This window comes from Euprymna scolopes, chromosome 6 (assembly GCF_053919585.1).
Source record: "Euprymna scolopes isolate OS-2025 chromosome 6, ASM5391958v1, whole genome shotgun sequence".
Classification (NCBI taxonomy): domain Eukaryota; kingdom Metazoa; phylum Mollusca; class Cephalopoda; order Sepiida; family Sepiolidae; genus Euprymna; species Euprymna scolopes.
In genome coordinates this window covers 129,206,230-129,230,182 of record NC_136487.1, presented here as the reverse complement: position 1 = coordinate 129,230,182, position 23,953 = coordinate 129,206,230, and positions in this window count along the sequence as shown.

Below are 23,953 nucleotides of genomic sequence, written 5' to 3'. Positions count from 1 at the left end.
TTTTACGCCAGGTTTCCATGCTAGCTAAGATAAATACTTCTGCAGTTTAAGCAAAGAGCTACAATGATATCAGGACGTCTCCATTTACGCTGAACATCCACTGAATGCCAATCTCAATATATTACATATGAAAGAGTCCGCTGTGGAATTTCCACAGATCCCTCTCGTATATATATATATATATATATATATATATATATATATATATATATATATATATATATATATATAATATAAAGCTGAACGTGTGTGTGTGTGTATGTGTGTGTGTGTGTGTGGTCACGAATAGGCTCTTATATGGTTGACTATTCTAAAAAACTGATTACATATAATGATAGAAGATGTATCGAGGATCAGGGATGGGTATGTTTGATCTGGCAGAACGGTGGTTCATAAAAATTGTGGGGTCTGCGTTCGCGCCTGGCCCCCAAAGTATGGAAATAAAAAATTAAAAAAAACGTTTACAAGGGTTTTTATATATATGTACATAAGAATACTTTGATGAGTATGTTTTAACAATAAGGATGGTATAATAAAACTGTGGGATCTGCGTTCGCGCCTATACTCCATGGAAATATGGCACAAACTTTAACAAAGACTTTTCATATCTATCTGCGTAAGTATACTTTGATAATTATGTTTCAGTTTGAAGAAATATGGTATAATAAAATTATTGGGTGTTCGTTCGCGCCTGACCTCCATAGAATGTAAATATATGTCACAAAGTTTAACAAGGTTTTTTTAAAGGGGTGAGGGTCCACAATAACACCTTAACTTTAATCTTAATTCACGTTAGCTTTTATTTATTTTTTTTAGTTAAATCATATTGTGTCGAATAAATTCACCTCATAAATGCACGTTCCTATTAAAGTGAAAGCCAAAAAAAAAGTCTGAACTTGAAATAATTTTACTTGAAATAATTTCAGCGAAACGAAATTAAAACGAAATTTGAGGCAATAACTACTTAAATGAATTGTTATATAAACTACACATGCCCTAATCGAATATTCTTCAAGCACAAAATAACGGAAAACATTAAAATATGTTTATAAATAAATATTCCTTACGTTGATGGAACTCTCTTAAATTGTTTGCACAGAATATTCAGTTGCCCCTCCTTCAAATTGAAGACGGGGCTCTCCATTTCAAAGTCGCTGCCATTTTGATTTTTTTTAACCGGTTCGTGAAAAAAAACTTTTTTTACAAACTACTTAAAAATACAAACCAATGAATTTTTCTACCATAAAAGTAACTTTTATTTACTATGGTAACATTTATTTCTTGTATATTTATTTTTTCTGGTAGTCGTTTGTTGCATATTTATATTATTATATATATAATATTTTCTCTTTGTAAGGAAACATCATTTTGTTGGTCAGTCTTAGCCACGAATGGAAACAAAGTTGATATAAAAAAATATATTTTTGCTAAAATTATCTTTACTTTCATCATATTTTGCTTAGGGTAAAATCTTTGAGTATCAAAACCTATCTCTTTACAACCCCCTCCTTTTCATAACCTATCATACTTTCATCAATCACGGTCCATTTTCTGTAGGCTGTCTTTGAACCCAGTCAACGACGAGTACTTCTGCTAGTATATATATATATATATATATATATATATATATATATATATATATATATAAGTGAAAGTGTCTGTGTGTGTATCTGTGTATCTGTGTATCTGTGTGTGTATATTTCCCTACACAATAACTCTGTCAATTGTAAGTCTATAGACTCGAAATTTAATATACAGGGTACTGAGATTTGGGAAAATGGATTTGATCGGTTTTCGGCCGGAAATTTGGTGATTCAGTTGTCAAAGTTCAACGATTTGACCTTTAAGAACTCTACCAAACTCCTCCGACAATTTGGGGTCTAAACACTTGAAATTTTAGATATAGGTTCCTTAGACATGGATCTAACTTAATGATTTGAGCCCAAAACAATAAATTTTAAGGGGTCATAATAATAATTCTGACAGCCTCTTTAAGAAATTCGTTTCTTATCGTTGAGCACTTTCAGTTGAATTAAAGTCCGTCAATTTAGCTTTTATGCTTAGATCATCGTATAACGATTAGATCACTGTTTGACTGACGTAAATGAACATTTAAAATTAAGATGTTTAAATTCAACAGTATTTCACACGGTTAATGGTAGCGAATGGATTAGGTCTTCGTTAATCGAGACAGAGATGTCTCTTGTTGCGGGGTTCAAATCGTTCGACTGGTATTAATCGTGACACCCTGCACTGAAGATTCCCGAAAGAATGACACAATAGTGTCTGTAGGTATTTAATTATCATAGTAAAAATAATTATATATATAGATATGTGTGTGTGTATAATTGGGCAAAATTCTCTCATTTATACAAGTTTGATTGATACGCCTCTCGTATATAAACAATACTAATTATATATATGTGTGTTAAATAATTATATATGTCTACTATTATACAAAAAACAAGTTTGTGTTTGTGTGTGAGAGAGAAGGGCGATTACCTTTTTTTTACATAGGAGTCACCACTTATCAAGGCCCTGAAGCCAGTCAAGGATAAGGCTTATTGTGCGTACAGTAATCAATGAGACAATATCGCAGTAGTCATTATTAATGGAAATTTAGTTGATTGGATTACTTAAGGGGGCGGTTAACAAGAATTTGTTTATGTTGGACTTGAAGACAACCAAATTGCAGTCAGCTGGGAAACAGGCAAGCGGAATGAAGTTTCAAAGGCATGAAGTTCTAAGAAAGAAGCATTGTTCATGGAATCTACGTTTTGATTTAGGCACAGACAGTTAAAGAGTGGGGAAAATTATTGACAGTAGTTTCAGCTGGACGGGTGTTTTTCGAGAAATATTGGCGACGGGGGGACCAGAGATTGGAGCTCAGACGAGCACTTGCCGTGTAAATAACGATAAAACGTCTCTTCTGTTGGAAAGAGGTTGCAGGAAGAGAAAAGGGCATGCCCCACTAGGTTACGAAGTCTATTTTGAACTCTGTCAAGGCAGGATAAGTTACTTCTAGCAGCTCCTACCCAGATATAACAACAATACTCCACCCATAGACGTGCTTGTCTTTTATATAGATAGAGAATTGCATCAGTAGTGAGATATCTACTGGGGCAGTAGAAAGATCCCACCATTCTACTAGCGAACTTGGCAACAGATTTGATGCACGTGTTCCATTTCAGATCAGTAGTAAAAGTCAATCCCAGAAGCTTGTCAAAACATGAAGCTTCTCCAAGACGCGAGCCATCCATTTCAATTGATGTCAGATGGAGATCAGAGCGCTGATGATGTAAAGATAGGAGCTTGGTTTTAGATGCATTAAAAGTAACCAGCCACCTTTTCCCCCATTATACCACGTGCTTAAGATCCGAGTAGAGAGAATCAGAGAGAACTCGATCATTTACGGCCTTTGATGTATTGTCATAGCTGGTAGTGTCGTCAGCATAGTCACCGAATGATCTAAGTATGCGTTTTGGGAGATCATTGATGTAGGTCAGGAAGAGAGTTCGGCCCAGGATGGACCCCTGAGGGACTCCAGCATTAGTACTGTGAGCTTCTGCTTTCTGCCCATCAAACACTACTCTTATGAGCCTATCAGAGAGAAATGATTTTATAATTGAGAAGACATTTCCAACAGTACCGTACCTGAAAATCTTGTGAAGTAGGCCTTTATGCCATATCCTATCAAAGGCCTTTGATATATGAAGAGGAATTGCCCGAGAAAGGAAGCCTTTGTCGAGAGATTCACTAATCCTATGAGATAAAATGCACAGATATTTGTATGTCGCATAGCCTGTTGTCTATAATAGGAGGAAATACGGGGAGTTGTTGAGCTTGGTTGCATAGGGTAGAATTAGCTGCAAAGTTCTTGGCAAATAATTTAGCTTTGTTTGATGCTGATGAGATGACCTAGGGCCCATTGATGATGGTTGGGATAGAACGCATGCTTCTGTTCTGTTGTTTGTTTCATGTGCCTATCTTGCTTTTACAAATGTCCCTGTAGCGAAAACCATAGATATAATTATAAACAACATCTACAATCATCCGTCACTCCCCCCACTTAAAATTAATAAAAATATTTTTTTAAAAAATATTATTAATCTGCACCACGGAAATACCTTTTTATCATCCTAATGGCAACATATATAATCAAATAGATGGCGTCGCAATGAGATCTGTCCTCGGACCTACCCTGAGTGAATGGCAGACTTAGAAAATAAAATATTTAAAAATAATATAAAGCCCCCTATGTATGTACGTTATGTTGACGACATACTCCTCTTAGCTGATAATGACGAACAGATATATAAACTTCAAGATCTTTTTAAAAAAAAACGCTGTCCTTAAGTTTACAATAGAATTAAATGATAACAAACAAATTCACTTTCTGGACGTCCTTATAGACTCATCTAACAATACTTTCGACACAGCTGTATACAAAAAAAAACAACTAGTACAAAATCCAGCCTCTTGAACTTTAAGAGTGAGTGCCCTCAGCGTTATAAAATTGCCATAATCAAAAATCTTTTAAACCGTGCTAAGATGATTTCTTCTACGAAAAAAGCACTACTAATAGAAATTGAAAATATCAAACAGGTTCTTATAAATAATTACTTTCCGAATTATATTGTTGATCAACAAATTAAACTATTGTTACAGTCCCCTAAAAACCTTAACAGCAATACTAGTCAATCTTCTAACATTAACCCTATAGACATATTTTATAAAAACCAAATGACACCAAATTTTAGAGTGGAAGAAAAAATAAGTAAAAGCATCATACATAGATATACAGCACCTCTAGAGAACAATTCTAAGATTAGATTTATTATATACTATAAGAAGTATCGAACCCAGAACCTCATCGTTAAAAATAACTATTAGCCAAAACTGGCGGGAACCAATCATATATCAATCAGTGAATCTATTATACTCTTAACTCATCCAAATAAATAGCAACAATCAATTCGTCAAAAGGAAATAAAGTGCATTCTGACATGAATAAACCCGAAAATTGGAAGAGAAGCTGTAAATACCTTTAATATGTTTTCATTACGCCATTTTGAATTTTGATGGATTGACTGTTGCTATTTCTTTTGATGAGTTAAGGGCATGATAGATTCACTGATTGATATAATAATCAAGTGATTGATTTTGTGCTACGAAACAGATGTTGTCAAGAATTGTAAATGTCGACTGAATTAAAAGAATAAATAATAAGATGGTCAACATCATAAATTTTGAAATATAGTTTTCTGCCATTTATTCACTATATATATATATATATATATATATATATATATATATATATATATATAGTCTTTGAAGTTTTTAACATTTGAAACTATATCATTCGTTAAAAAACCATCTAGTCAGTAAGTCATTTAATCACCTGCAATCACTGCATCAACTCTCTCGAATTTACTATAATACCAATTTTTTTTATTTTTCAAGGGATCATCAGTTGTTTACCATGAATATATATATATGGGGGTGTTAGTATGGCGATTTTCTGACCAGCTTAATCGTATTACAGAAAACTAAGTCAAATGAACTTGATGTCATCACCTTACACAGCCTAACATCACCTGTGTGTGTGTGTGTGTCTGTGTGTGTGTGTGTGTGTGTGAGAGAGAGATAGAGAGAGAGAGAGAAAGAGAAAGAGATGGAGAGAGATAGACAGACGGACAGAGATAAATGGATAGATTAGATGTTAGAGGTTTAAATATCTGGGTTACAGCTATAATCTCCCACTTGGCGTAGAGATGGCAAGTTCAAATTTAAGCAAAACAAATAAATAATAAAGTAGTACGGACAGTAAAACGAATGATAAAAACGAAAGAAAATAAAACGAAATACTAATAATTAAGTCGCTAAAAGAACTAAAGAATTAGACAGAAGGCAAAACATTTCTGAAGAGAAAAAAAAAATGATCGACAAAATCTAATATGGCGGCTAAATTGCAAAAGTGACTGGCGGGAAAAAAGGCGCGAATCAACTGATATCAGACTGATGAATGATGCATCTTAGCCGTTCATGAAACAAAACGAAAGCAAATAACCTGACGACGACAGGTGACCTTCTTGGATTTCTGTTTATTTATTTCAAAAGGAAACATACATTACACTGCCGGCTGTATAATGCATAGGCATCACGTTCTGTCAAAGACAGGGAACCTTAATGGAACGGTGCGCGTCGCGAAAACGGAAGGAAAGGATCACCAAGCGAGAATGCCTTCGCCATTGATACGAGGCGACATTTTTCTTCATGTTTGTGTTTTTGATCTTCGTGTCAGGCCGTCCGCCAATAGCTAATTGAGCGAGACAGGAGATCGTCGGTTTTAGATTCGCCTCGCAGATCGCAAGTGTCTTTTCTGGCAGTAGCATTCGACGGGAGAAAACTAAAAGATAAATGCTCGTCCCAGTCGAGTTGAGTTTAGACGTTTGTAAATAAATGAAAAAAAAAAATAGTTCGGTTAACAATTCCCAGATCGCATTTATCTACTAATGTGATACTATGAAGTGGACCTGAGGTAGACCTGCATCACTAAGTGCTGAGAAGGGGGGGGGGGCAACAGACAAAGGAATAGGAAGTGTCTTACAATAAACAAAGAGATGGGAAGTAGCAAACAATGAACCTGTAGGTATTTTTAGATCGAGCCTTTTAGATTTGACAATAGCAATAGAAACCTACAGAACAGATAACACAGTGAAGGGCAGCTTCCGGTAGCCGGAGTGGGGGGGGACTTCAGATACCGGCGCAAAGATAGTTGACAATTAGATGCCGTTTGCGGCGGATGGGTGCTGATAGCGACAATGGTTGGACAGTTTTTAGAGTTGATTGCGAAACAGAGATAGAGACGAATTGCGACTGACAGACGAACGTAACATCGATAGAACGGGGAGAAGACACACACACACACACACACACACACACACATACACACACACACTCATAAAGTCCAACCGTCAAATATATGTGAAACATTGGTGCCTGTGTTTTTTTTCTGTTTGTTTTACTCTGTTCGTTTACTTTGTGGACCCACATGTGTTCTCGTCGACAGTCGCCAGCGTGAAAATGAGGGTATGGTCATAAGAAGAATAGTTGAACGAAAAATCTACGACACACGACGTTGGGAGTCGGCTATGGGCAGACTATTAACACCACAAAACAATTGAATCATGATGGAATTTTGTTCTCAAGTATGTGCCGAAGCTTTTTGGTGTATACACATGAGGAGAAGTGTTATAATACACCTTCGAAGAATACATGTTTTTGAACAAAAATATCATAAAAGGGAAAAATATAAAAAGTCCAAAAAATTGCTATTCAAAAATTTGAAAAGCCAGCATCCTAGAGTAAGTGCACACTAGCCTGCTAAAATGCCTCGGCAACCCCTTCGGCATTCCTCGATAAGGGCAACTCAAAGCAATAATAAATAAATAAATAAATAAATATATATATATATATATATATATATATATATATATATATATATATATATATATATATATATATATATATTAAACCTTGGACCCAATTGCCATCTTGCACAACAATTTAACCATCTAGAGAAAAAAGCAGAAATTGAACTACTTTATGAACGCATCACTAATCTAGAAAAAGATTTTAAAAATTCACAACTCATCCTGGGTTAAGGGACATTCTAAAAGCGGAAGCTATAAAGAGTCGACTTCATAAAAAACAATACAACTCGATATTAACTCCTGAACTAAAAAACGCGGCTAAAGAACTTCGTAACCACCCACATTGTAAAAAAAAAAGAACTTCGTAACCAAAAAAAAAAAAGAACTTCGTAACCACCCACATTGTAAAAAAAAACTTCGTAACCACCCACAGTTGTAAAAAAAGCCGATAAATCTAACATTTTTGTCATTCTGAACAAGACTGATTATAATAAAAAAAATTCAGAATATCCTTAACGACAATACGAAATTTTAAAAAAATTAATAAAAATCCTGTAAATACTGCAAAAACACAAATTAACAAATTAATCACAGCAAATAACGCACAAATTGGAAATTATCAACTCCTCAAGATAATTGGTGAATATAAACCCGGCTATCTTTATCGTATGGTTAAGATACATACACCTAATTCTCCTCTCCGCCCTATCATTTCGCAAATTTCCACTCCCATTTATTCACTTACCAAAACTTTAAACGAACTTATCAGCCCATACATTCCTAGCAAGTACAGCGTTAGATCCACACATGAACTCATGCAAATACTTAAAACAATGCAACCCGAAAATAGAAATATCGCTTCCCTTGACGTAGAAAGTCTTTTTACAAATGTCCCTGTAGCGAAAACCATAGATATAATTATAAACAACATCTACAATCATCCGTCACTCCCCCCCCCCCACTTAAAATTAATAAAAATATATTTTAAAAAATATTATTAATCTGCACCACGGAAATACCTTTTTATCATCCTAATGGCAACATATATAATCAAATAGATGGCGTCGCAATGAGATCTGTCCTCGGACCTACCCTGAGTGAATGGCAGACTTAGAAAATAAAATATTTAAAAATAATATAAAGCCCCCTATGTATGTACGTTATGTTGACGACATACTCCTCTTAGCTGATAATGACGAACAGATATATAAACTTCAAGATCTTTTTCAAAAAAAACGCTGTCCTTAAGTTTACAATAGAATTAAATGATAACAAACAAATTCACTTTCTGGACGTCCTTATAGACTCATCTAACAATACTTTCGACACAGCTGTATACAAAAAACAACTAGTACAAAATCCAGCCTCTTGAACTTTAAGAGTGAGTGCCCTCAGCGTTATAAAATTGCCATAATCAAAAATCTTTTAAACCGTGCTAAGATGATTTCTTCTACGAAAAAAGCACTACTAATAGAAATTGAAAATATCAAACAGGTTCTTATAAATAATTACTTTCCGAATTATATTGTTGATCAACAAATTAAACTATTGTTACAGTCTCCTAAAAACCTTAACAGCAATACTAGTCAATCTTCTAACATTAACCCTATAGACATATTTGATAAAAACCAAATGACACCAAATTTTAGAGTGGAAGAAAAAATAAGTAAAAGCATCATACATAGATATACAGCACCTCTAGAGAACAATTCTAAGATTAGATTTATTATATACTATAAGAAGTATCGAACCCAGAACCTCATCGTTAAAAATAACTTCTCGCCGGCGACAAAAATGTTAGAACAAACCAATATTGTGTACAAATTTCAATGCCCCTTAGGAAAGTGTAACTCCGAAAATAAAAACGCATATATTGGACATACAAAAACACAATAAACGCTATTTCCACAATTGCGAAAATATCACTAAGGAAATAATGCATTTCAGCACTCAATCACAAATCATAATATTGTTTGCATAGCATGGTAGAATTATACTATATCCCGAGCAACATCTGATTCCCTGGTAGAGAGGTGAGGGGCCGACATTTTAACTAGTGACAATGTTTTGGAAATAACCCAGTGTTTTGATAACACAAGGATGTTTTGAAATAGGACTGGAATTTAATGTAGAAATAATTAAACCAGAAATATGTAAAACAATAAAATGTTTAGAAGGAGGTTTAATAATATGGGATTGAAATGTTTGGTTTTAATAAACAAAGATACGTGATAAAAGACCAGGCAAGAATCTTTGGTTACGTAGATATATAATGTAACGAGTTTAGAGGCATCTTAGAAAGTTAGTTAGTATTCAGTCTGTAACGGGCAGGCGAGGGCGACTGTCGACAGAAGGGATGGCGGCCAGCAGGAGCAGGTTCGATAATTAAGATATAGACAGGACTGTATCAGCGTTCAACCTTTCCAAGATGGGAGCAACATTCGAGAATAAAAGTTGCCAAATAAACCTGAAATCCGTTGTTCATGGTAGAATTTTTGTTGCAGCTTTCTGTCCAACAAGATCAAAGATGGGCTAAGTGTGTTCCCTATTTGGCCAAATGTTGTCACCCCATAGAATGGTATTCGTTCCTTTTGTTGAAGGTATATCTTTCTTTTTATGGCAAGAGACAAAGATGTTTAGTCCGTTCCTTATTTGTCGTTCTATCTGAACATATACCTGATGAGCTGTTTTGTGACATTTTGAAAATTAGACGATCGCACATAAATACATGTATGGAGAACAGACGCACATTCAATATAACACTCGTTACACACACGTATAAATATATGTTTTTAAATAGGAATCACCATTTATCAAGGCCCGGAGGCCACTCGAGGACAAGGGTTATTGAGTGTACAGTAGTCAGTGGGATAATATCGTAGTAATCGTTAGGTGGAAACTTAGTAAATTTTATCAAGAATTTGTTTACGTTGGACTTGAAGACTACCAAATTGTAGTCAGCTGGAAAACAGGTAAACGGAAGAGAGTTCCACAGGCGTGCAGTTCTAAGAAATAAGCTTTGTTCATGGAATCTACGTTTTTTGGTTTAGGTACAAACAAAGAGTGGGAAAAAGTATTGACAGTGTTTTCAGCTAGACGGGTGTTTTTCGTCAAAGTTTGGGGAGGGGGACCATAGATTAGAGCTCAAACGAGCACTTGCCATGGAAATAACGAGAAAAGAGAGACAGGCTCGCAACGTCTCTTCTGTGGGAAAGAGGTTGCAGGGAAGAGGAAAGGGCATCCCCTACTAGGCTACGAAGTCTATTTTGTAATCTGTCAAAGCAGGATAAGCTGCTTCTATATGTACATAATATATACATACACCTACGTGAATACAACAATATCAACATTTGTTTATTATTATTATTATTATTATTATTATTATTATTACTTTTCTTTCAGGTCATAATATGCATATCGTATGAATTCAAAGATTCTGTTGTTGGCATTGTTTTTCTCCCGATATTTTTCTAGTCAGAATTCTTGCTAGAAAGACATCGGGTATGCACGACCATGAGTGAAAGTGATTTTTTCTGGAATGAACTTGGAACACCAAGCTTGTAAGATCGTGTTGTTAGACACAAGACCACCATCCACCCCTCCTTTCAGGTAAAATATGTTCTCAGTTGAAGTCTAAATTTGATATAATAATCTTTTTATGTTTGATTTTTTTTTTTCAGTTTTACGAAACAGGATTTGTAGCGTTTGGCATCTAAGGGAGAAAATCTACTACTAGTGAGGTGACTTATAGCATTGCGCATTGCATTTATAAAACCGAACTAAAAAGTGGACGAAAGTAGGCGTGAATATTTTCGCTTGCATTAAAGTGGTTCGGTTATTTCTTTTGCTTTAAGCAATGTTTCGAAGATTTTCCTTATTGTCCAAGAACAATGTAATCATATCTAACTGCCATAAAATTGCCAACGGCAAAACTCTGAGGAGGCATTTGCTGAGAAGTGTAATTGGAAAGATACAGTGGGTTACGATATGGGTTGAGGCGACAAGACCGTTCTTTACGGAAGAACAAAAAACAGAAGAACGTGGAGATGAAGCAAGATGTGGAAAAATATATATGACACGAGAAAATGATGAAGAAGTAGAAAAAAAATTGAAAAGAGAAAATAAATGTAGCGTAGAAGAATAAACAAAACACAAAAGAAGCAGCATAACTAAAGCTGGTCTGCTAGGACACTATATATACAAATGTGAGCAAATTCGAGCATATTTTATTGGTTTGCAAATATAAGTTTCTTTTTACCAATTGGAAACATGGGTTTTTTTACCAATTGAAAACATAGGTCTTTTTACCAATTGAAAACATAGGTATTTTTACTAATTGAAAACATAGTTTTTTTTTACCAATTGAAAACAGGTCTTTTTACCAATTGAAAACATAGGTTTTTTTACCAATTGAAAACAGAGGTATATTTACCAATTGAAAACATAGGTTTTTTTACCAATTGAAAACATAGGTTTTTTACCAATTGAAAACATAGGTCTTTTTACCAATTGAAAACATAGGTCTTTTTACCAATTTAAAACATAGGTCTTTTTACCAATTGAAAACATAGGTCTTTTTACCAATTGAAAACATAGATCTTTTTACCAATTGAAAACATAGGTCTTTTTACCAATTGAAAACAGAGGTCTTTTTACCAATTGAAAACAGAGGTCTTTTTACCAATTGAAAACAGAGGTCTTTTTACCAATTGAAAACATAGGTCTTTTTACCAATTGAAAACATAGGTCTTTTTACCAATTGAAAACAGAGGTCTTTTTACCAATTGAAAACAGAGGTCTTTTTACCAATTGAAAACATAGGTCTTTTTACCAATTGAAAACATAGGTTTTTTTACCAATTGAAAACATAGGTCTTTTTACCAATTGAAAACATAGGTCTTTTTACCAATTGAAAACATAGGTCTTTTTACCAATTGAAAACATAGGTCTTTTTACCAATTGAAAACATAGATCTTTTTACCAATTGAAAACATAGATCTTTTTACCAATTGAAAACATAGGTCTTTTTACCAATTGAAAACATAGATCTTTTTACCAATTGAAAACATAGGTCTTTTTACCAATTGAAAACAGAGGTCTTTTTACCAATTGAAAACATAGGTCTTTTTACCAATTGAAAACATAGGTCTTTTTACCAATTGAAAACAGAGGTCTTTTTACCAATTGAAAACATAGGTTTTTTTACCAATTGAAAACATAGGTCTTTTTACCAATTGAAAACATAGGTCTTTTTACCAATTGAAAACATAGGTCTTTTTACCAATGGAAAACATAGGTCTTTTTACCAATTGAAAACATAGGTCTTTTTATCAATTGAAAACATAGGTCTTTTTTTCCCAATTTGCCAATAAAATTTTAACCATAGAATATTATTATAATCTTCAAAAAGCCTGTAAATTTTCATGTCTCTTAGAACTAAAGAAATTAGTATTTCAGTATTCAATTTGGTCACGAGTATATATATATATATATATATATATATATATATATATATATATAGTGAACGTGTCTGTCTGTCTGTGTATCTGTGCACATTTACCTGCGCAATAACTCTGTCAATTTAAAGTCTACAGACTCGAAATTTTATATGCAGGGTACGGAAATTTTGGAAAATCTTTGTAAGGCGTTTTCGGACAGAAATGTGGCTGCTAAGCGATCAAAATACAACGATTTGACCTTTGAGAACTCTACCAAACTCCTCCGCCAATATTGGGTATAAACAATTGAAATTTTAGATACTGGTTCCTTGGACATGGATCTAACTTAATAACTGGATTCGAGCCCTAAACAATAAATGTTAAGGGGTCATAATAGGGGTCAAAGTTTAAAAGAATTAACCGCTCTTTCTTCTTTTTGTTTTCTTTTTTTTTTTCTTTTTGCTCAACATACATTCCAAACACTCGGGCAACGCCAGGCTGAAATGCTAGTATATATATATATATATATATATATATATATATATATATATATATATATATATATATATATATATATGAGAGAGAGAGACAGAGACAGAGACCACTTTTTAACAATTTTACACATTCAAAATCTCAGTGGAAATTGATCAGAATTTAACAAATGAAGGCTCGTTGAAAATATAATGACTTAAATTGTGTAGTGGGCTATGTGACATTTGCACTTAAGGTCGCACATTACTGTTTAAACAAGTGGGGTATCACTTTTCAATATTAATTTAACATAAAATGAGCACCCACTTTATAGCCACCTTGGCTATAAAGTGAAGGTTTATTTTACGTTAAATTAGTATAGAAAAGTGATCTCCCACCTTTAAAATTATAGTTTATTCATAGCACTAAAATTACTTTTTCCTGGGATTTTAACTGTTGTTTTCGTTTTCACCACCCTCGAAAACTTATAACAATGGTAATTTTAAAGGATTTTTTGTGGGTAGAAAGATAATGCTTCAATCATAGTCATTTGTTTTCCTAGTTTTGCATATGAATTACAAAATATCTGTAATTTCTCCAAAACTTCTGGCATTGATGGAGTGGAGATAAAAACTATCTGCAATGGTTTCACATGATCTGAAATAACAGCAAGGGGAGACTTGATTCCAAATATTTCTCATATGTTACATCTCCCGTCTTTGGTTTTCATACACAAGGTAAATTTCAGTGTATAAAGATTATTTGATACTCGAGATATTCGTAATTGCAGCCTATTTCCAAAAGAGGAGATATATAACATATGAGAAATATTTGGAATCAAGTCTTCCCTTTCTGTTATTTTAGATTATTTGAAACCATAGCAACAAGTTTTTGTCTCTCCTCCATCAAGGCCAGAGATTTTGGGATATATATACATATATATATATATATATATATATATCTCAGGCAGTCCGTCGATTTCGACGATGATGCGGAGGTCAGTTAGTGTCCGTGTTGAAGGTGCGATGTGAGTAGGTTGGAGCTCTGCAACCCCGGCTGCAGATGTGACACCTGATGGCAGGAAATCTGAGCAGTGGCGCCCGTAGTCGTGCTCTTTTTGCTTCCTCTCTCGGGCAGTCTGTTGATTTTGACGATGACAGCTTCAGCAAGAGCACGACCATCATACTCCAATCGCCTGAGTACAGAGATCATGCCGCGGCTTCCCGTCCATCAAACCTGCCGGTATGCCCTAACTCCATCCCCACAGGACTTTCATCTCATCTCCTAGCCTAGGCAAAGTAGGAATAAGCAGCTTGCCCAGTACTGCTAGCATTCTCTCTGCTGAAAGCAAAATTACAGAGGCAAGGACAGGCCAGAACAGTCTACACACATGCAATCAGCCACATCTGATGGCTGAGGCAGACCCGAGTCGAGTTGTACATCACTTTTGTTGACCGCATCGACACTGCGGTGCTGGTTCATCCGCTGCGCAAACCGTTGGGATTCATTCCTCATCTGCCAAGAGCATCGTTGACCAGGCTTGGATTTTTGTGACCCTAAATAGGGGGCTAGTGGGTACTACACCTTGTCCAAGGGTGACCCAGCACTGCAACGACTAAGGGGTAGTGACATTCTCCCCAAAACCCTGGAGTTCCTGCACCAGGGCCTCGTTGCTGGATGTAGTTTTACGTCATACCCAGGACTAATATATATATATATATATAAATCCAGATTTGAGATATTCAAAGGTAAGAACTAATGAACTGAACGAGGTTGTTAGATAGTCCTCGATAAGAAGAGCAAAATATTTTTTTATTATTTATTCGAAGGAAAACAGTTACATTTGGCCGCTACAAACAGCCATCTGTTTCAGTCAATGAGGCTTCGTCAACAATTCGACGCTATAAAAAAAAAAAGCTATTTCGATAGCATCGAATGGCTCAGGGTAACCTGACGAAGTCTCATTGACTGAAACAGATGGCTGTTTTTAGCGACCAAATCTAACTGCTTACCTTCGAATAAATAATAATATATAGAGAGACAGACAGACAGACAGACAGAGAAAGAGAGAGAGTGAGATTATTTTATTCAATTTAGTTAAACAAAATTATCATCGGTCGCTTTTATTAATCATTATTTAATTAATATATATATATATATATATATATATATATATATATATATATATATATATATATTGTACTCACTAGGAGTTTTCACACAGGCTATCATCAAAGATTTATCTGTCACAAGCTGTGGTGTTCTTTGGAGTCTAGCTGACAACAAGTCTCCTCAGGTTTTCTGTACTCGCAATAACCGTTTCTCATCGATTTCCCACTGACACCAACCATTGGTTTTCACTGGAATTTGGGTGGCATTAAGCCTTCCCAAGGTTTCGGTCCTCTTTTCACCTATCCATTAAAGGTTTATTTAATGTTTCTCTCCTCGGTTTTTCCATCCTCCTTGACCCTTCACGACTATTTGGTGTGGTGCCAGTTACTACGGACACTACAATATTTTTTTTATTTTTTTATTTATTTTCTTTTTTCTTTTTATATTTCTTTCTGCGGGGAAGAGTTAACCTAAAATTATACGGTTTCAGTTTTTCTAATATGCATTTTTTTTTTAAATTTTATTTTCTGTTGCTGGTTAGCGTTTGTAGCTCCTGTGGATTAATTTTTACACTCAATGGTTTTCCTTTATATTTCAGCCGTTTTTATTATTGTTATCCGTTGTATCTTCTCAATCCTCCTACTGATTCCAATCTCTTCCATTCTTTTTTTTTTTTTTTTTTTTTTCAAAGTTTTCCGGGATTTATTTTTCTAATGCTCCTACTTTAATTGGTGTTCCCTTGACTCTCTTCCATATCCCTTTCAGCTCTCTGGCCAATTTCGTGAATTTGCTTCGCCTTTCGGTTTCCATGATATTTTCTCTGTGGTCTGCTGTAACGGCTAAATCTGCGATCTGTCAGGACTTATCCTTCTTGATAACTATTATTACATCCGGTCTTCTTGCTTGGATTTGACTATCTATTTGTACGTCCATGTCCCATGCGATTTTGTGATTTTCAAGTACGCTGTTGGTTTTCGCTTGTACTATTTGTCTGAGTGCTCAAGATACAGTTGTTTGCATTGTTCCCAGTGTGCTGCCTTCGTCACTTGATCGTGTCTATTCTTATATTCTTTTTTGAGCCAGTTTGCTGCATTCACTTATTATGTGGTTTATCTTTTCTGATGCATATTAAAATTCCGGGAAACGCTGGGTTACTTAATTGAAGCGAAAGTGGGCGATTGTTGGTGTTGTAAAATACGAAATAACCAGGGAGAATTTTCAATAACAAAAAAAAGGAAATGTTATTGAAACGGATTAGATATTTTAGAATAATAAAACATTATTTTTAATATTTATATAATAACTTTGGAATTTTAGAAACATGAATAAATAGAATTTCGTTATCAAAATAACAAAATGGAATATGGACTGGCCTGGTTATGTGACGTCAGAGAGTGAACTAACAAAGGAAAGACTTCGTATATTGGCAGAACAGACCAGTTAGAGTTAAGTATTAGTCTCAGTGTTGGTGAGTTGAAGACTGGGTTAGTAAGATGGAGTTTAGGCTTCAGGTTTGGTTTCTTGACACGCCGGGAAATTAATGGGCATGGGATAGCAAAATGTAGACAGTAAGGCACAGTGCCACTTGGATGTAAGGGGGCTACTATTTTAGACAAAATTTGTAGGGATACTATGTGGGGTGTTGGGCAGCAATGTGCCTCTTCATATTGCACTTAAACTTCTGCATGTCAGTACAGTTAAGGAAGCAGAACCCGGGAAGGAATTTTAGCGTCTAGCAGTCGATGGAAAGAAACTATTCAAGTAGAAGGATTTCCAGCATCTATAGATCTCTAGAGTGTAGGGGTGGGATTTTGTTGCCTGTCGAGTTAGTTGGGGTAGTTCGTCGGAGCACTTTCCATTAAAATACTTATAAAATAAGCACAGTGATGGAACATTTCGTCGATGGGACAGAAGTTGAAGTTTGACCGACAGTCCGGGACCCTATTAGGTTTGTGACTCTTTTTTGAATCCTGTCTAGGAACGATGACTAGTAACAGGTGCACCAGCCCAACTATGGCAACAATACTCCATATATGTGCGACTGATGGCTTTGTAGAGGTACAGGACACTTTCAAACGTAAGTAACTTTCTAACACATTGAAGATAGCCCACCTTCGCAGCAGCCTTGGCTGATGCTCTCAGTGAATGTTCCAATTCATGTTTCCTGTGAACGTTAAGCCAAGGAGTTTAAATGAAGAGCTTTCAAGGCTATCAGTGGTTGAGAAGGTTGCTTGTAATTATTAAAGAAAAAAAGCTTAGTCTTGGCAACATTGAATGTTAAACCCCATTTGTTCATACTTTGGATAAAATATGTTATAATAATTCGGTATCCCAAGAAAATTCTGAAAAGGCTATACTTTCTAGCGCTGGATTATTCTTTATTGCTCTCTCTCTCTCTCTCTCTCTCTCTCTCTCTCTCTCTCTCTCTCTCTCTCTCTCTCTCGTCTATTATTTGTGCCAGATATTCAATTTGTTCATTAAGAAATCAGATTTCTGCTCTTTTATTTTGGAACCGTAATCTTGAATTCTTTGGAAAACTTCCTGTACGTGTGCTTTGTGTTGCTCTGTAGTTTACTAATTAGAGAAAAGAAACGAACCAACGATACTGTCATTAAATCAAAACATTTAAAAAAAGAAGCTGCGGCAACTGTTTTTTAATTAAAAAGTAAATGTTATGATAAGGTTTTTAAGAAATGTGTCTTTAACTTTAAAAAAAATACAAGGAATGAAACTTTTAAAGCTGTGGCGATTTTCTTTTTTTTTTTTTTTTTTTGTGTAAGAAAGCTTATAATATTAATAACACCATCATTATGAAAAATGAAAATGTGACAATAGTTATAGGGAAATTTTTAACGCAGCTTTAAAAATTTCATCCTTGCTATGTGAAAGAGTAACCTGGGGGGGAGGGGCTGTCTCCCCCCCCCAATAAATGTAAACAGAATGTGTCTGTGTGTCTGTCTGTGTGTGCCTGTGTACATTTCCCTACACAATAACTCTGTTAATTTTCAGTCTACAGACTCGAAATTTGATATACAAGGTACTGAGATTTGGGGAAATCTTCCTAATCCGTTTTCGGCCAGAAATTTGGCTGTTAAGGGGTCAAAGTTCAACGATTTTTTGAGAACTCTACCAAACTCCTCCGACAATTTTGGGTCTAAACACTTGAAATTTTAGATATAAGTTCTTTGGACATGGATCTAACTTAATAATTTGATTTGAGCCCAAAACAATAAATATTAAGGGCGTCATAATAGGGGTCAAAGTCTAAAAAAAAAAAAAGTGACCCCTGCGGTCTCTACCAAATTACTCAGAAAAGTTCTGGTCTAATCACTTGAAATTTTACATAAAGGGTATTCAGAGATAGGACAAGCTTTTTCATCGGTTTGAATCGAAAATGTTTAGTAACCAATATATAAATGTATGTATGTATGTATGCATGTGTGCCTAAAACTATCGACAGAGCGACGGATTTTACCAAGATCAGTATCGTTTTGAAGTTCGACCTTTCAGACGACAAATATCGAAAAATTGGTTCAATACATTAATATCTTCACCTGCAACTGGGCACTTTTCTACAGGGGGTCGCTTTTTTCGCCGAATTTTTAAGTCATCCTCTCCTTTCGACTGTCTAGCCTACGCCACTTCTGATTTGGCGGTGGTCGTAACAGCAAAGACGTCAGGGTTTCCCCCCCCCCGTTCTTTTCCTCCTTCGCGTAACGGGTTCGAGCCTGCCTTCCTAACTACCACTTTTTTTTTTTTTTTTTTTTTGCTCAACATGCACCTCCAAACACCCGGGCAACGTCGGGCTGAAATGCTAGTATTTTATAAAATTGTGTCACGGGCAGTTTGAAAAAATGTTAAGGGGAAATAACCTATGATTAATGTGAGTGTCTAAGGGGAATAACTCAATCATCTGCGTTGTTGAAAAAGAAATAAAATTTAAAAATACTTATGTACTCCCATTTTTTTTTTTTTTTTTTATTCGTTTATTTTTTTCATCCTTTTGTTGCATCTTGTGCATTCGATGTATCCACGAATTAATATGAAATATATCGGCGCTTCTGCACTTTACATACTGCATTTCATTATTTTCTCAGAAGATAATTTGAGATTACAATTCCTCTCCGAATATCGGCGCTTTATGTCAACAGAAATTCAAATCTAAGGGAGATAACTAGCATAAACATAGGAAAAATAAGCATAATTTGAGACGTTTATTAATTAACGGATTACACAAAACAAAAGTAAACAACCTATTACAATGAAACGATGTTAATTGATCAACAACAAAAATTAAATAAACGAAAATTAATTAACGAAAATAAAAAAAATCATATCACATACTTCTTTTTTTCGCCAAAGACACGCCATCAAATGAATTTTCGGATGTGGCTTTTGTCATGAGAAATTTGTTAATCAGTCAGAGTCAGCATCGGGCTTTTTAAGTAGATTTCGAAGTATTTAAACTGTCAAATTCTGTTAATTGTGGACATGCGAAAAACGGAATATTTGGCCACGTTACTATTCTATCAAGAAAAGGGGAAAGTAATCAGAATTATTCAGACAAAAAAAGGAATAAGAGAAATTCTGATGTTTATTTACATGCACTTAAGATTCGGAAAAATACGCGTCTGCGTCAAATTTCAAAGTAATATTCATTTTCAGTATACGCGAAAACGTCTGGAGGTCGACATTTTGTATGTTAACTTTGAGTTGCAATTATAAAAAAGGAAATTCTTTTTTTTATTTTTTGTATGAATAGTTTTTTTCTTTGAATTAATTAATTCACAATTATGGCGAAGGTTAACAATCCTGACACTTTTCAAAAATCGCTAAAAAAAAAAAAAATACATGGCGTACGAGTCGTACGACTTACGCATGACACTGAAAGTAATTAACTCTCCCTCTAACACGTGACCGGAAGTTAGGGGACATATGTGTATTTGTTTTGACTTTACATACGTGAATGAACAACGAATTGTTACGCGGTGCGGAAAGAAAAATCAAAACATTTTTATTTTATTTATCTACTTACGTTAATAAAAAGAAGCGTTGGTCTTTTCTTAAATATGACAAATAAATTAGAACAAAAACGTAACGTTTTGGTACTTGTTTAGGGAATTTCCCTAATAAAATAAAATAACACAATTCTATGAACAATGACAAACAACTTCTTCAACTTAACAAGAGAAAGGTTTATTTGCAAAGCGTACTGAAGGAAGAAAGTAGAGTCGGGTCTCCACTGCCTTACGAGGTAGTTACAACCCGCGGCTGTCGTCAATACCTTTAGTAGGAGCAGCGAAGAGAACAGGCGTCTAGCCCCGACGAAGGCTGGTAGCGTAAGAGAGAGTTTTCTTCTGGGACCGGAAGCTGTCTGGTCCCTAGGGGTCAATTTGTATTCGTGCGCAAGTCCTCAGATTGGACAGTCTAGCGCCTCATCACTCACTCAGAGGAAGCGAACGCGCGAGAAGAAAAGGGGTCCATTTGTGTCTGCTACATAACCCCCTGCTTAGGCTGAAAGCCGACAGAGAGAAAGGTAGCATAACAAATAGCAGAAAGAAAAATACAATAAGAAATGTCCGTCTCTTTAGGTTATTTTCTTGCAGGAAAAAAATGTTCTTACTTTTCTGTGAAAAGTTGGAATATTTGCAGAAAACGTTCTGCTCTAAAAAGGAGAGAAGAAAAAATGTTCTTTTTCAACAGAAATACACTGTTTTGCAAAGTCTCTTTGGCCAATGTACCCGTCGACCACTACGTGTAGTGGTCACATAATTGTTCTCACGTGGAACATTTACCTCAGGTGTATGATTATGCTGTGTGTATGTTGGAGGAATGTGTGGCTCAGGTGTTAATGTGTCCAGAAAGGCTCTTTTTACCCTATCTACCGATACTGTCTCTTTTTTACCACTAATGTCTAGGATAAAAGTTTTATCAGTGCGTGAAAGCACGCGATAAGGGCCAGTGTAAGGTGGAGTTAGGGGGGCTTTTACTGCGTCCTTTCTAAGGAACACGTGAGTCCATGTCGCTATGTCCTTCGGAACCAAAGATTTAATGGTCTGTTCCCTAGGGTGCATCGGCGGTAGCTTACTGAGATAAGCTCGTAGTCTGTTGACATATAGAGCTGTGTCAGTTGATATATCCTCTATCGGGGTCAGCATCTGACCTGGCAACGATAGAGGTGCTCCATAGACCAGTTCGGCTGCGGAATATCCCAGGTCCTCCTTGATTGATGCCCGACAGCCAAGAAGGATGACCGGTATGTACTCGCTCCATCGCTGTTGATCAGGGTAAGCGCGTAATGCAGCTTTCAATTGGCGATGGAAGCGTTCTATCATCCCATTTGAAGCAGGGTGATAGCTTGTTGTCCGAATGCGAGTGATCCCGAGGATCTTGGACAGTTCCCGGAATAGGTGGGATTCGAATTGTGCACCACGATCAGTGGTGATTGTAGTGGGAACTCCGTAGCACGATATCCAGCCTGATATAAGGGCTCGCGCTACAGATTCAGCCGAAATGTCACTAAGTGGGATGGCTTCTGGCCACCGTGTGAAACGGTCTATGCAGGTCAGGAGATAAGTGAATCCCTGACTGACCGGCCATGGTCCAACCAAGTCAATGTGAACATGGCTAAACCGAGCGTCTGGGGTGCTGAATGTTCCAAGGGGTGCGCGGATATGCTCGTGCACCTTTGATTTTTGGCAGGATACACAGGAACGTGACCAAGCAATGATGTCACGCCTCATGTTAGGCCAGAAAAATCTAGCTGTAATCAGCTTTACTGTGGCTTTGCGTCCGGGGTGTGCCAGGTTGTGTAGAGTGTCGAAAACAACTCTACAGTGGGTCGTTGGAACGAATGGTCGAGGTGAATCCGTTGAGGTGTCACAGATGATCTGCGTGTCAGAAGTAGGCACGGGCAGATATGCGAATTTGCAAGTCCCAAATTCAGGTGACGATGGATCCAACGTGTCCAGACTTGGCTGGTCTAAGGCCATCTGTTGCAAATCGATATCCGATGGTGAGGACAGAGAATTGATGAGCAGGCGAGACAATGCGTCTGCTGCTGCGTTCTGCTCACCCGCGATATGTCGGATATCACTAGTAAACTGCGAAACAAAGTCCAAATGACGTGTTTCGCGGGGAGAATATTTGTCCGGCTTAGCACGCAGTGCGTATGTAAGCGGACGGTGATCGGTGTAGATCACAAATTGTCGGCCCTCGAGTGAATGTTGGAAGTGTTTCACTGCGAGGTACATTGCCAGTAGTTCGCGGCCAAACGTGCTGTAACGTTGTTCGGCCGGTTTCAGCTGTCGCGAAAAGTATGCTAGAGGTTGTAACTGTTGTTGGTGCTGCTGTTGCAGCACTGCACCTACAGCTGTGCCCGATGCATCAACGACCAGTGAAAACTGGGCATCGGGTACAGGATGTGCCAGCAAAGATGTCGTCGCTAGTTTATTTTTCACTTCAGCAAATGCTCTAAGTTGGATCTCATTAAGTGAGATCTGCTCGTTTTTCTTCTTCCTGTTACGTAACAGGTCGGAAAGAGGAGCTAAGAGATCCGCACAGTGTGGGATAAAGCGTCTGTAGTAATTCAACAGACCAAGGAAGTGCCTAAGTTGGCGAAGTGAAGTGGGCGGTTGAAGGTCTTGTAGAGCCTTCACCTTTTCCGGCAACGGAGATATACCGTCTGGGCTGATAATGTGGCCCAGGAAAACTAGTGACGTAACACCGAAAACACATTTACCAGGGTTAATCCTCACTTGGTATTGCTGAAACCGTTCAAAAAGTAGGCGGAGGTGAGTGACGTGTTCCTCAGGTGAGGCACTAGCCACGAGAATGTCATCTATATAGTTATAGACGAAATCTAAATCACGCACTACTTCATCCATAAAGCGCTGAAAAGTACTGGCAGCGTTACGTAGGCCGAAAGGCATAGTAAGAAATTCAAACGCTCCAAATGGGGTTGTAACCGCAGTCTTGGGTATGTCAGCCGGATTCACCGGGATCTGATGGTAAGCCTTAACCAGATCTAGCTTAGAGAAAGTCTTACAGCCATGCAGAGAGGAAGCAAAGTCCTGAATATGCGGGATTGGGTAACGATCAGGTACCGTCATGGCATTGAGTCGTCTATAGTCCCCAGTTGGACGCCAATCTCCGTCTCATTTTGGAACCATATGCAGAGGGGAAGCCCAAGGACTGGACGAGGGGCGTATAATTCCCAACTGTAGCATATGATTAAATTCTGCCTTCGCTGCTTTAAGTTTATCCACAGGAAGGCGACGAGGGCGTGAGAACACAGGAGCACCTGTGGTCTCAATATGATGTTTTGTGGTGTGCGTGGGTTTGCTCACCACAAAATTTAAATTGGTTAACTCCGGGTAGGAGTGTAGCACCTCATGGTATGGGTCATTTGCAGCGGCAATGAAAAATACCGGGCTGATAGATGGGGCATTAGATAACGAGCCAGGGACGGAAAGTTCCGTGCTAGCGTCTATCAGC